This window comes from Ranitomeya imitator, chromosome 8 (assembly GCF_032444005.1).
Source record: "Ranitomeya imitator isolate aRanImi1 chromosome 8, aRanImi1.pri, whole genome shotgun sequence".
NCBI classification, from domain to species: domain Eukaryota; kingdom Metazoa; phylum Chordata; class Amphibia; order Anura; family Dendrobatidae; genus Ranitomeya; species Ranitomeya imitator.
In genome coordinates, this window is record NC_091289.1 from 81,047,513 (window position 1) to 81,062,254 (window position 14,742).

The following is a 14,742-nucleotide window of genomic DNA, read 5'->3' on the forward strand; positions in this document are numbered from 1 at the left end:
AATTTAGAAACCAAATAAAAAAAAATAGGCTTTCTATGGCCCACTATTTGAGAGAGAGAGATGGCACACCCAGGAGTCAAGACTGGCACACAAGCAGAAAGCCCAATATTAATCTCCCACTGATTTTTTTTTATTTTTTCAGGGAGAATTTAGAAACCAAATAAAAAAAAAATAGGCTTTCTATGGCCCACTATTTGAGAGACAGAGATGGCACACCCAGGAGTCAAGACTGGCACACAAGCAGAAAGGCCAATATTAATCTCCCACTGATTTTTTTTTTATTTTTACAGGGAGACTTTAGAAACCAAATTAAAAAAAATGATTTTTTCATGGAGAATTTAGAAACCAAATTAAAAAAAATGATTTTTTCAGGGAGAATTTAGAAACCAAATAAAAAAAAATAGGCTTTCTATGGCCCACTATTTGAGAGAGAGAGATGGCACACCCAGGAGTCAAGACTGGCACACAAGCAGAAAGGCCAATATTAATCTCCCACTGATTTTTTTTTTATTTTTTCAGGGAGAATTTAGAAACCAAATAAAAAAAAAAAGGCTTTCTATGGCCCACTATCTGAGAGAGAGAGATGGCACACCCAGGAGTCAAGACTGGCACACAAGCAGAAAGGCCAATATTAATCTCCCACTGATTTTTTTTTATTTTTCCAGGGAGAGTTTAGAAACCAAATGAAAAAAAAAAAATAGGCTTTCTATGGCCCACTATTTGAGAGAGAGAGAGATGGCACACCCAGGAGTCAGGAGTGGCACACAAGCAGAAAGGCCAATATTAATCTTCCACTGATTTTTTTTTATTTTTTCAGGGAGAATTTAGAAACCAAATTAAAAAAAAATTAAATAGGCTTTCTATGGCCCACTATTCGAGAGAGAGATGGCACACTCAGGACTGGCACACAAGCCCAAAGGCCAATATTAATCTCCCACTGTTTTTTTTTCAGGGAGAATTTAAAAAACCCCACAAAAAAAAACAACAGAAAAATAAAAAGGCTTTCTATGGCCCACTATGTGAGAGAGATGGCACACACAGGGATGGCACTCTAGCAGAAATGCCAATCTTAATCTCCCACAACTTATTTTTTTTAAGGGAGAAATAAAAAAAAAAAAAAAAAACAGGGACTGTCCTACAATTACTATCTCCCTGCAGTAATCTCAGCCAGGTATGGCAGGCAGCAATAAGGAGTGGACTGATGCACAAATTAAATAAAAAGTGTGGACAAACAAACAAGATAGCTGTGCAGAAAGGAAGGAACAACAGGATTTGTTCTTTGAAAAAAGCAGTTGGTTTGCACAGCGGCGTACACACAGCAATGCAGCTATCAGGGAGCCTTCTAGGGCAGCCCAATGAACTACAGCGCTGAGGAAAAAAAAATGTAGCTTCCACTGTCCCTGCAAACAAAAGGTGGTGTTGGACAGTGGAAATCGCTACAGCACAAGCGGTTTGGTGGTTAATGGACCCTGCCTAACGCTATCCCTGCTTCTGACGAAGCGGCAGCAACCTCTCCCTAGGCTCAGATCAGTAGCAGTAAGATGGCGGTCGGCGGGAACGCCCCTTTATAGCCCCTGTGATGCCGCAGACAGCAAGCCAATCACTGCAATGCCCTTCTCTAAGATGTGGGGACCAGGACCTATGTCATCACGTTGCCCACACTCTGCGTCCACCTTCATTGGCTGAGAAATGACGCTTTTCGCGTCATTGAAACGCGACTTTGGCGCGAAAGTCGCGTACCGCATGGCCGACCCCACACAGGGGTCGGGTCGGGTTTCATGAAACCCGACTTTGCCAAAAGTCGGCGACTTTTGAAAATGAACGATCCGTTTCGCTCAACCCAATCCTTATAAGATTTCTGAGATTATTAATCCGGTGTCTTTTCGTTTGGCGCTTCCGGCCTCTTTTGCTATCCATAATGTCTTCCATAGATCTTTATTGCGGAAATATGTGGTGCCCGTTGTTCCCTCTGTTGATACTCTGGCCCCTGTGTTGGTTGATGGAGAGTTGGAGTATGTGGTTGAGATTTTGGATTCTCGTTTTTCGAGGCGGAGGCTTCAGTACCTTGTCAAATGGAAGGGTTATGGCCAGGAGGATAATTCTTGGGTTTTTGCCTCTGATGTTCATGCTGCTGATTTGGTCCGTGCCTTTCATCTGGCTCATCCTGATCGTCCTGGAGGCCCTGGTGAGGGTTCGGTGACCCCTCCTCAAGGGGGGGGGTACTGTTGTGAATTCTGCTTTTGGGTTCCCTCCAGTGGTTGTAGGTGGGAATGCAGTTGTCTCTGAGTCGCAGTCCTGGCCAGGTGTATCTGCTGATTGCAGTTCTGACTGGGATATTTGGGTGTGCAGGATTCATTAGTCCTTGCCAGTTGTCAATGTTTCTTGTGAAGTGTTGGATCTATTTCTGGCTTCTCCTGCTTAGCTGCCAATTCAGCAAAGATAAGTGTCTGTTCCTTTTTCTGTGGCACACATGCAGTGTGCTTATAGTCTGTGCTATTCATTTGTTTTCTCTTGTCCAGCTTAGACTGTGTCAGTGTTTTCCCAGTCTTCTTGGATTCTCTGGAGTTGCAGATATACGCTCCACATCTTTAGTTAGATGGTGGAGTTTTTGTATTTTCTGCTGTGGATATTTTTGGAAGGATTTTAATACTGACCGCTTAGTATCCTGCCCTCTCCTTTCCTATTTTAGCTAGTGTGGCCTCTTTTGCTAAATCCTGTTTCCTGCCTGCGTGTGTCTTTTCCTCTACTACTCACAGTCATTATTTGTGGGGGGCTGCCTATTCTTTGGGGTTCTGCTCTGATGCAAGGTAGAATTCCTATTTCCATCTATAGGGGTATTTAGTCCTCCGGCTGTGTCGAGGTGTCTAGGTTTTGTTAGGCACACCCCATGGCTACTTCAAGTTGCGGTGTTAAGATCTGGGTTTGCGGTCAGTATAGTTATGATAGGGAAATCAGGGACCACCTTAATGTACTCTCATAATTCATACATATGTCCAGGCAGGCCTGACTTTGCTAAGTCATGTTGTTGACTATTAGGAACTGCTGAGATAGGTAACACCTAACCTAGAAAGGAGACTTAGGACATTAGCCCCTACGTGTCTCAACTCAAGTCACCTTTTGGTATCAATCACCTGATTGATTAAGAATGATCTCATATGTAATAAACAGTTGATTTGCGCACGAACATGATGTATACGCCTACTCTAAAAGTGTATATAACTGAAGGTCCGTTCCTGTAATAAAACGCAGCTGATACAGATACCACATCTGATCTCTGTCCGTCATTTCTCTGGAGAAACTCACACATTTGGCAGCCATCCAATATCCCTGAAGGTCTGACTTCCAGACCACCCCAACATTTTGGCGTCCCTAAGGGTGGGCGGCCACAACAGCAGATCACCAATATCTGATGCCCGGCACATCGCAGACCTGAGACCAAGGACACACAGACAATCCGCGGAAAAAGGTAAGAACCATTAGATTCTTACAAAATCTCTCTGTGTCTCCCTTTCTCTCATAATCTGCAGCCGAGCATGACAGGTATGTCCTAGTCAGATCTGTTTACAAGGCCGTCCATATTGTTTGGCAAAGAACCGTAGAATATCCATGTGATACTTTAAAGGCATATTGGATTGGTTAATTTTATGTGCTGCTATCTCTGTTAAATGTCTTGTTCTATGTCTAGCACATGACTGAAGAGTTAATGAGTGTGTGAATTCACCCATGAGGAGACGTCCTCTTGGGCGGGTGAAAGAGATACGGTCTAACACGCCGGTTGAATCGGGATAGGGCCTCTGCAGTTCCCTACGGCGACCCTTAAGGGGCACCCTGGGTCAGAGGTCAGTCAGTCCGTCTGTGTTTGTCCTGCCTTGTATGTACGCACAAGCTGCCCCTCTTTAAGAGGAGAACTCTGACCATATCAAATCTGCCTGCGCTAGTTAGTTCTGTTCTCTGGTTAGCATATAACATTTCTGTGTATGCCGCAGTTAGTCTGCGATAGGAGCCCTTTAGGAGGCCTCAGTGGGATTAGTGAGTGACGCTGCGGCGGTCACAAGGGCCAAATCACTAATCATTGTCCCCCGCACGCCTATTGGCTGAGTATTTAGCATAGGTACGGAGCAGCAGAGAGGAGAGGGGACTTAGAGGTTAGCACACCCCAGCACTGATACGTGAGTGCGGGGTTACTAAGTTGTTACGAGGAAGAGGCTGTGAGAAGTGGGCACAATAAGGGACTACACAGTGAAATATCAATCAGGAATAACCAGAGAACACAGGGACAGGAGTGGCAGATAACAGAGAAACAGTAGAAGACGCTGAGGTGATATCAGGCAGCAAGGAGAAGCAGGTCATAGTACACAGATAAGGACAGGCAGTGAGAATCAGGTAGCTGCAGAAAGGAGATTACCGTCGTCCAAGTGGAATAACGGTGTGTAAAAGAGAGTGATTGATATATGAGATTCCCTGTTTGATCTCTGCAAGACGTGTGTATGAGAAATGAGGATTTAAGCATAAAAATCCTGCCTGCATAAGGGAATCCAATTAGGTATGGTCCTTGGCCGATTGGTGCCAGGACAAAAACTGAGGAACGCTAATAGTGAAACACATAGTCACATGTGTATGAGATAAGCTGAAACCAAATATTTGTTACCTATCTAACTGATATTTGGGGAGGCTGCAAGTGAACAACTGTGCTGAATGCCTTGCAGATTGTTGTATGGGTTCTGCAGGTTTTAGGTAAAAGAACAGATAGGAATAGTGTGTTTTTGTTTTTAGGAAACAGAGAGTATTAGAATCCAGACAGCTAGGTTTTTCTTCTTCTTTTTCACGTCAAGCGTATATGTGTTGGAAACAGAGCTCCTTTCTAACACGCATACGTATATAGGTTCCGATGTTTCACCCATATGGAATATAGTGCCAAGTATTGTGAACAACCATTGAAGTACATTAATCTGTATTGTACTGAAGGATTTGCTTTTGTTTTTCTGGGACTTTTTGTATTTGCATGGTTCATAGGAATTAGGATTACTTGTAACATTGTAAAAGGCCGACCCCCAGCACAAATTTTGTAGATGTCATGCCCAGATTGCAGAGTTGGCTTGATGATGGCTATTTCACCGGAAGGATGGTGGATCGTAAAAACGGTACATCCTGGCTATAGCCAAGAGAATACTGGGTTTGGACCTCTGTCAGAAAGATTCCCTGAGTTGAAGTGTTTCCGACTTAACGTTCACGGGACCATTCTGTGGACCCCGGGAACCTTGTTGAGTCACATAGAGGACAATAATCTCTGGTATCCCAGTGACATACCATTCAGGTGCCCCCTGAACAGAGGGAGACCAGAAGATTACATCCAGATTGCAAAACACTTTGCTCTCCTCTGTGGATTTCAAATGTAGAACCTGTCACAAGCACAGATCGATAGAGGGCAATGTCATGTTTATTTAGAATGTATAAGCATGTTGATAAGAAGGAACTACTGCATATGTTGTAAAGAAATGTTCACTGTACACGGATAAGATAAATTGTAAAAGGGAAAGTTGTTTGAAAGAACTCGGAGAGCAATAAAAGGTGTCAGATAAGACAGCCCAGTAAATGTACGAAGAATTGGCACTCTGCCAACTGTCCAAAATTTGCACATAGGTTCTATGCCCCAAGCACGTGGTGCCCTATGAACAAAATTTTCTGCTTTTGCTTAGTTATTAAGTTGTAGAAGTTTCAAATTTTTGGCTCTGTGCCAGGAAAACTTTTTCTTCTCTTTCTTGGAAGTTTGAATCCAACCACTCTTCTGCACTAAGGTAGTGGATTCAAAAGGGGGGAGGAGTACTAGTAAATCACTGTGTTTTTGCTGTTTTGTATAGCCTTTATGGATCAAACCACTGCAGTTTTCTCTTATGTCTCTCGTGTACCTCTCATTAATCCAGATGTTGAGCTTTTTGTAGATGGTGGAAGAAGCATCGGAAAGGATGGACGGTTCTATGCTGGGTATACAGTGGTTACACAGCATGAGGTAATAGAAGCAGAACCACTCCCTTCTTACATGACCAAAAAGAAGTGGAGTTGACGGCACTCATTGAGGCGCTTAGAGGGGCAAAAGGGAAGCGATGCAACATTAATGTGACATCTGAGTATCTTTTTGGAGTGACCCACAAGTTTGGCCCCATATGGCGGGCAAGAGGTTTTCTTACAGCAACAGGCATTCCTGTCAAACACTGGTACCTCATTAAGCAGGTGATGGACGCACTACTGCTCCCGAAAGAGGTTGCCATAGTTGAGGTAAGGTCACACAGGAAACTCCCTACCAACAAGGCACGAGGCACCAACAAGGAGGACCAAGTAGCCACAGGAGCTGCTGGAATATGGCGACACGAGACCCCTGAGGCACCTCTACGGACCATGGTAAGCACTGAGTATAACCAGTTGACCTTCAGTATCTTGCAGGCTCTGACTCGGGGATCCACCGGGAAGGGGTCAAAGGTCTGGTCACAGAGTGGTACTTGAGACCATGCAGGTTTCTGGAAGGTGGGACAGCGGGCGTGTCTGCCAAGATCTGTGTACTCTGTGACGACCCAAGGGGCTCACAACCCGATACACTGGTCTAAGAACAGTTGTGCCACGAAAGAGAAAAGGGTCACTCACAATTTCATAATGCTCCCTTTTGGATTCTACTCAGGCATGTACCCCATTGCACAACACAGGTAGTATAGGCAATGCACCATAGACACATGCCCAAGCCTCTCTACCCGTTTCAATGACTGTAGACTGCCATCATACAACTACCACCAGGTAGAAAGGTATGTGCTCGTGTGTGTTGATCTCTTCCCAGGATGACCAGAAGCCTTCCAGGTGCCAAGAAGCTACAACAACAGGGAGGTAATATGCAATGTTGTGTACCTAAGGTCACATAGGGAAAAATGTCCCCTTCCAGGCAACCATATAGCCGTGTCCAGTACCTCAGAGGGAGACTGTTGCTTAGGCATGAATAAGTTTTTGATTCTGTTCTAGGAGGTTGAGTAGTAATCAAAAGACACACCAGGAGACCTCTGGAGCCAGAATCACACGGTCCTCTCGCTACAGCTACATCCGTACCGCTTGAGGGAGACCCTGCTTGGAAACATGCAAGCCAGTGTACTGTCGGGAAGTGGAACAATGATAATCCTGCTCCTGATGATGTTGACAGCCTCACAGCAAGAAGAAGAATGGACACCGACTATGCCTATGCTGACTAGGGATACCTCGGGGATGCCAACAATTTGGTTTGATACCTCTGAGAAAATGGCTACTTTTAGAATTGACTTTTGTGAGATAGTAAAATGTCAATGGAATCTTAAATTTGGGAAAAAGAGAAGTAATCCCAGTTATAAGTTTATAACAGCGGTTGAAGGGGCTGCGGTGTATATCTGTGTAACTAGACCAGGGAATGAGAACTGTGCTTCATGGTCTGATGCAGCTTGGAATACAGGAAATCCATGGGGATATAAGCCAGAGGAAGCTAAGACTCGCCTTAGTGCATCAGGGGAGCCTCTCCTTGACAGGCTGTATATTACACTATGGGGAGCCAGGTGGGATTGCAAGGAAGAGGACCCTCGCAACTTTCCATGTAACCCTCTTCTCATAACCATTAGGGAACCCTCTCGGGTGGACGAAGGTCTTTATGTACTGGGACTACATTCCCCGGGAAAAAGGGCTCAGTTAGGACAATTTTGGCTAAGGGCTATCCGTCAGCAGAATAAGACTGAAGGGAAGGAGCCTCAAGCAACAACAGTAGAAAGGCCAAAATTCAACATGTTTGGGGAAGTGAGCTACGAGGAGAAGGTGGCCATAGAAACAGGCTACACTGAAAGGAATGAATGGCTCATGTGGATGAGATTCACCGCAGGGCAGCATAATAAGTCTAACTGTATTGCATGTGCTACTGCCAGACCTCACTTGGGGACTATTCCTCTCACATCCTCAGAACCAGACCAAACTGACTTGCAGTGCATTTTAGCCTTATATGATGCCGCATATGACCCCTCTGACAATGCTTTGTGTTATGCTCTTTCAGCTTTGCATCCACATGTAAAGATGGATCAGATACCTCCTAGGGTGTTTGCATATCCGGGAAATTACACCTGTTTCCAGAGACAAGGGACGGGAACAGAGAAAACAATATTCGTAGGAAACCTAACGTCAGAATTCTGTAACACTGCCACTTCCATAGATCACGATACAGGGAGCTTCAAGGCTAAGTGGTTTAAGGGACAAACTGCAGCAAGGAGTGACATATGGTGGATATGTGGAGATATGCAACTTAGAGCCAGATTGCCACCAGATTGGGCTGGCACCTGTGCCCTAACACAGATCCTCATGCCATTTCAAATAATCTCATCAGAAGAAATACAAAAAGGTAAACTGAATGCTGACACTCTACGCAGAAATAAGAGATCAGCACCTGCTGGATCCTTTGACCCAAGGATCTACATAGATAACATAGGGGTTCCTCGAGGTGTGCCAGATGAATACAAAGCTAGGAACCAGATCGCAGCAGGGTTTGAGTCAGTTTTCTTCTGGTGGGTTACCCTTAATAAAAATGTGGATTGGATAAATTATATATATTATAATCAACAAAGGTTTATAAATTATACAAGAGATGCTGTAAAGGGAATAGCAGAACAATTAGGCCCTACTTCCTTAATGACATGGCAGAATAGGATGGCTTTAGATATGTTACTAGCAGAGAAAGGAGGTGTATGTAAAATGTTTGGCACTTACTGTTGTACTTTCATCCCAAACAACACAGACCCAGACGGGAGCATCACTAAAGCACTGGAGGGTCTTACATCATTGTCTGAGGAGCTGGCAGAGAACTCGGGTATCGACAACCCCTTCACAGATTGGCTCGAGTCATGGTTCGGAAAATGGAGTCACCTGGTGTCCAGTTTCCTCATATCTCTTGTCGTCATCACTGCAATACTTATGGTTGTCGGATGCTGTTGCATACCTTGCATTAGAGGACTCCTCCAGAGACTGATCGATACTTCCATTACAAAGACTATGTACATGCAGATGAGACCCCTTAATGATGATTATGAACGAATGCTATGATTGAGAATAGGATATGATCTCCCCATCCTATGGGGGATTCGGCAGAAGAATTGACAAGAAAGTCCGACATTGGCGTTAGGCCAGTGACAGCACCTATGGGTTAGGGGTAGAATCATATCTAATCTCAAAAGGGGGGACTGATAGGGAAATCAGGGACCACCTTAATGTATTCTCATAATTCATACATATGTCCAGGCAGGCCTGACTTTGCTAAGTCATGTTGTTGACTATTAGGAACTGCTGAGATAGGTAACACCTAACCTAGAAAGGAGACTTAGGACATTAGCCCCTACGTGTCTCAACTCAAGTCACCTTTTGGTATCAATCACCTGATTGATTAAGAATGATCTCATATGTAATAAACAGTTGATTTGCGCACGAACATGATGTATACGCCTACTCTAAAAGTGTATATAACTGAAGGTCCGTTCCTGTAATAAAACGCAGCTGATACAGATACCACATCTGATCTCTGTCCGTCATTTCTCTGGAGAAACTCACACATTTGGCAGCCATCCAATATCCCTGAAGGTCTGACTTGCAGACCACCCCAACAGTTACCACCTACTCCAGTGAAAGTTTTCATGCTGCTCCAAGGTCACCTGATCATAACAGAAGACTGCGTTTAACACCAGAGATGGCCATTACGAATATTTGGTTATGCCCTTCGGGTTATGTAATGCACCCGCAGTCTTCCAGAAGCTGGTGAATGATGTCTTTCGGGATCTACTTTACTCCTGTGTTGTAGTACACTTGGATGATATTCTTGTGTTCTCACCAGATCTGTCTTCCCATAGGAGAGAAGTTTGGCAAGTACTTCTACGTCTGAGGGAGAATCGACTATACGCGAAACTTGAAAAATGCGTCTTTGAACAGTCATCTCTACCTTTCTTGGGTTTCATCATTTCTGATGCTGGTCTGCATATGGATCCAGGAAAAGTTTCTGCTGTGCTCAACTGGCCGCGTCCACTTGGTGTTAAAGCTATTCAACGTTTCCTGGGATTCGCAAATTACTATCGGCAATTTATTCCTCATTTTTCCTCTTTATCAGCTCCCATCTCTTCTATGATTCGTAAGGGTGCTAACCCTCATCAATGGTCTATTGAGCCTGAAGAGGCTTTCCGATCCCTCAAGCAAGCTTTTTCCTCTGCTCCAATGCTTCAACGTCCTGTAGCCAACAAACCCTTCATCCTTGAGGTTGATGCTTCTGCTATCGGAGCCGGAGCTGTGCTCTCTCAAAGATCCTCTTCTGGTCATCTTGTGCCCTGTGGCTTTTTTTCCAAGATCTTCTCTTCCTCTGAGAAAAATTATTCCATCGGAGACAAGGAACTTTTGGCCATCAGATTGGCACTGGAAGAGTGGCGATATCTCCTAAAGGGAGCCTTTCATCGTTTTGTAATTTACACGGATCACAAGAATTTGGCATACATTCGTTCTGCTCATAGATTAAATCCCCGGCAGGCCAGGTGGGCCTTGTTCTTCGCCCGGTTCGACTTTGAGCTTCGCTTCCAGCCTGGTCATAAAAACTCCAGAGCCGATGCTCTGTCTAGGTTGTTCCAGTCGGTGGATATTGAGGAGGAGCCTACGCACATCATCGATCCAGCCAGAGTCATCACGGTAGCTCCAAACTCTCTCTCCCCTTTGCCTCCGGGTAAGACTTTCGTTTCTGAGGGAGACATGAGACGCGTCCTTCTTTGGGGTCATGCCTCCAAACTGGCTGGATATGCTGGTTTCAAAAAGACTTTTCATTTGATTTCTCGCTACTACTGGTGGTCAACTTTGTCTAAGGATGTCTGAAGTTTTGTTACCTCTTGTCCTTCCTGTGCCAAGAATAAGATTCCTAGGCATTTACCTAGTGGGCTTCTACATCCTTTACTGGTGCCTTCTTCTCCGTGGCAACATTTATCAATGGATTTCATTACTGACTTGCCTCGTTCTTCTGGTTGCACCGTTATTTTTGTGGTCATGGATTGCTTTTCAAAAATAGCTCATTTCATTGCTCTTCCTGGTTTACCTTCAGCTCCTGAATTGGCGAAGCTTTTCAGCCATCATATTTTTCGTGCTCACGGTCTACCCCAACATATTGTTTCTGACTGAGGAGTCCAGTTTACCGCCCCATTCTGGAGATCGCTCTGTAAGTCTATGAACATCTCGCTTGACTATTCTTCAGCTTACCATCCACAGTCAAATGGCCAAGTGGAGCGCACTAACCAGACTTTGGTGACCTATCTCCGTCATTTTTCCAATGCCCATCAGAATGATTGGTCTGATTTACTACCGTGGGCCGAATTTTCCTACAATAATCATCCCAGTGAAGCTTCCAACAAGTCTCCATTTTTTATCGTCTATGGTCAACATCCTGGTCTTCCTCTACCGGCTCCTCCTGTCTCTACCGTACCAGTAGCGGATCTTTTGTCTAGTGAGTTCTCCTGGGTTTGACAGGAGACCAAGTCCGCTCTTGAACTAGCTCAACTTAGGATGAAAAAACATGCGGATAAAAGTCGTCTAGATTCTCCTATATGCCATCTGGGGGATAAGGTCTGGCTTTCTTCTAAATTTATTCACCTTAAAATCCCGTCGCATAAGTTGGGTCCCCGCTATATAGGTCCTTTTGAGGTGTTGACTCGCATTAATGATGTTTCTTATAAGCTTAAGTTACCCGTCTCTCTTCGTATTCCCAATGCTTTTCATGTGTCTCTCCTTAAGCCTGTAATTTTTTTGTGTAAATCAAGTTTATTAAGTTGTATATGAATATACATGGAGATCAAAGTAGCAATTTGCATTTATAGACACAAACAAGAATGAGATAATCACAATAATTGAATAACTTTATGTAAAAACAGTGTTTGTCTCTGTTACGATATGAAAATACAGTTATAACTGTCTCTTTATAAGAGAGTCGGAGTATTGTAGACTGATTATTATGGTTTCAGTCTTGTGGGCATACTACTTTTAACTACATTAAGGATTCATTAGTTTTCATAATAAAAGTTTGTAGGTATTAAAATGTCCTGAACTCCCATTGTTCTACTTTCATAAAATTATGTAATATTATTCGTCTATCGATTGGGAGTGATGGTATCTAGGCTCTCTATAACACTTTACAACCAAAAGAAAATCTAAATGTAACCTAGATTGTGAAAAGAGAAGACGCATGAGAGAAAGAAGAAAAAAAAAAGGGGGGGGGGAAGAGGGGGAAGAAGATGAGGAAAAGGGGGGTTAGGGAGCAGGGGGTAGGAATCCGGTTTCTGGTCCAAATGGACTTGAGTCTTTAATTCTTTTGTGATAGTATATTGTTTATCCCATTTGCAAGGATAATGGTAGGTATGGGTTTTAAGTGCTCCAGTTAGGCCATTTAGCAATTATTCAGCTCCTCGGTCTCTCTCAAGGCGATCCAGGGAGACCAAACATTAAATACTTTATCAGAGGTTCCAGTATCTTGACCAATCAATTGCTCCATTCTAAAAGTTCTGGAATGAAATCAGCGTGCGAAAGGAGATTTTGATTGCTTCCAATAACGGGGAATTAAATTATGTGCGGCTGTTAAGAAGTGTCTTAGTAGACCTCTCTTAAATTTAGCAATGGAGAGGTCACATATAGATAGCAAGGCCAATTCCATTGTAGGTTGTATTTCATGGAGAGTTTATTGTAAAGTTCAAAGATGTTCATCCAAAAATTGTGTATAGGTGGACAGGACCCCCAGATGTGTGAATATGTCCCTTTATCGCTCCAACACCTCCAGCAAGTATCTGGGGTGGTGGGAAATATAATATGAATATTGGATGGACATCTGTACCACCTAGACAAAAGTTTATAACTTCTTTCTTGATAGTCTGAGCATAATGAAGATCTGAGGGTAAAGAGAAGACTTTTGCAACGATCCTCCGATGTCAGTGATTTGCCCATTTCATTCTTCCATTTTGAAAAAAATATAGGAGAATCAAGTGAGGTTATTTGGTGCTCTTGAAACATTTTGTATAGTAGTGATACCGTACGAGTCAGAGAACCTCCACCCAGGCACGCGGATTCACAGGGAGTAAGCCATCTAAAGATGTCAGTCTGTCCAAACAACTTAGTAAGATAGCTTTTAATTTGTTCATGGAAGAACCACGAACCTGGCGGGGGCTCAGTTCCGGCAAAGATCGTCCGCAGGGGATTTATTGAGGCCTGATCTATGTAGTCATAAATCACCAAAGCCTCCCACAATGTATAAATATTGGTACTTCTATAGACATTTACAACAAGAGAAGCTACTATTCAGTAACCAACTCAATGAAGCTCACCAATCTCAGGTTAAATTAAAATGTAACATTTATTTAATACCATATAAAAAATCCAAGTAACCACTCAATTATTAGAACTCGAACAGTAACCCCAAGTCAGAGGGGAACATCCACCCACAATATGGCACACACAAAGAAATCAATAAATATAACTCATATCCATATAAATGGGTAAGGTGAAATAAACCCTTATAGCAGACAAAGACCCCCTCTTTAATCATGTAATATACTTATATAGATATAAATATGCATAACCTGAGGCACTTAATCACAACCATATAGTACCCATCACGAAAAATGTGTAGCAAGCGCCAACAGCATCTCAAACCCATGAACTGATGAGACCTAGCATGAAAGCCCAGGTAATAATCCGAAAAAGGTCTATCCTGCAAAGTTGTGTACCCAGCACCTTACCCGGTAAGTGCCCGTCTAGTGGATGTCCTCCTCCGGCGCCCCTGAGAAATATAATATAAATATTAGATGGACATCTGTACCACCTAGAAAAAAGTTTCTTGATAGTCTGAGCATAATGAAGATCTGAGGGTAAAGAGAAGACTTTTGCAACGATCCTCCGATGTCAGTGATTTGCCCATTTCATTCTCCCATTTTGAAAAAAATATAGGAGAATCAAGTGGTTATTTGGTGCTCTTGAAACATTTTGTATAGTAGTGATACCGTACGAGTCAGAGAACCTCCACCCAGGCACGCGGACTCACAGGGAGTAAGCAGTCTAAAGATGTCAGTCTGTCCAGACAACTTAGTAAGATAGCTTTTAATTTGTTCATGGAAGAACCATGAACCTGGCGGGGGCTCAGTTCCGCCAAAGATCGTCCGCAGGGGATTTATTGAGGCCTGATCTATGTAGTCATAGACTATAGGGTAGTTACCGTATATACTCGAGTATAAGCCGACCCGAGTATAAGCCGACCCCCCTAATTTTGCCACAAAAAACTGGGAAAACTTATTGACTCGAGTATAAGCCTAGGGTAGGAAATGCAGCAGCTACCGGTGAATTTCAAAAATAAAAATAGATGCTCCATACCGTTCATTATTGCCCTATAAGATGCTCCATATAAAGCTGTGCCATATATAATGCTCCATACTGTTCATTATTGCCCCATAGATGTGCCATAGAAAGCTCTGCCATATAGTGCTCTGCACCGTTCATTATTGCCCCATAGATGTGCCATATAAAGCTGTGCCATATAGTGCTCTTCACCGTTCATCATTGCCCCATAGATGTGCCATATAAAGCTGTGCCATATAGTGCTCTGCATCGTTCATTATTGCCCCATAGATGTGCCATATAGTGCTCTGCACAGTTCATTATTGCCCCATAGCTGTGCCATATAGTGCTCTGCACCGTTCATTATTG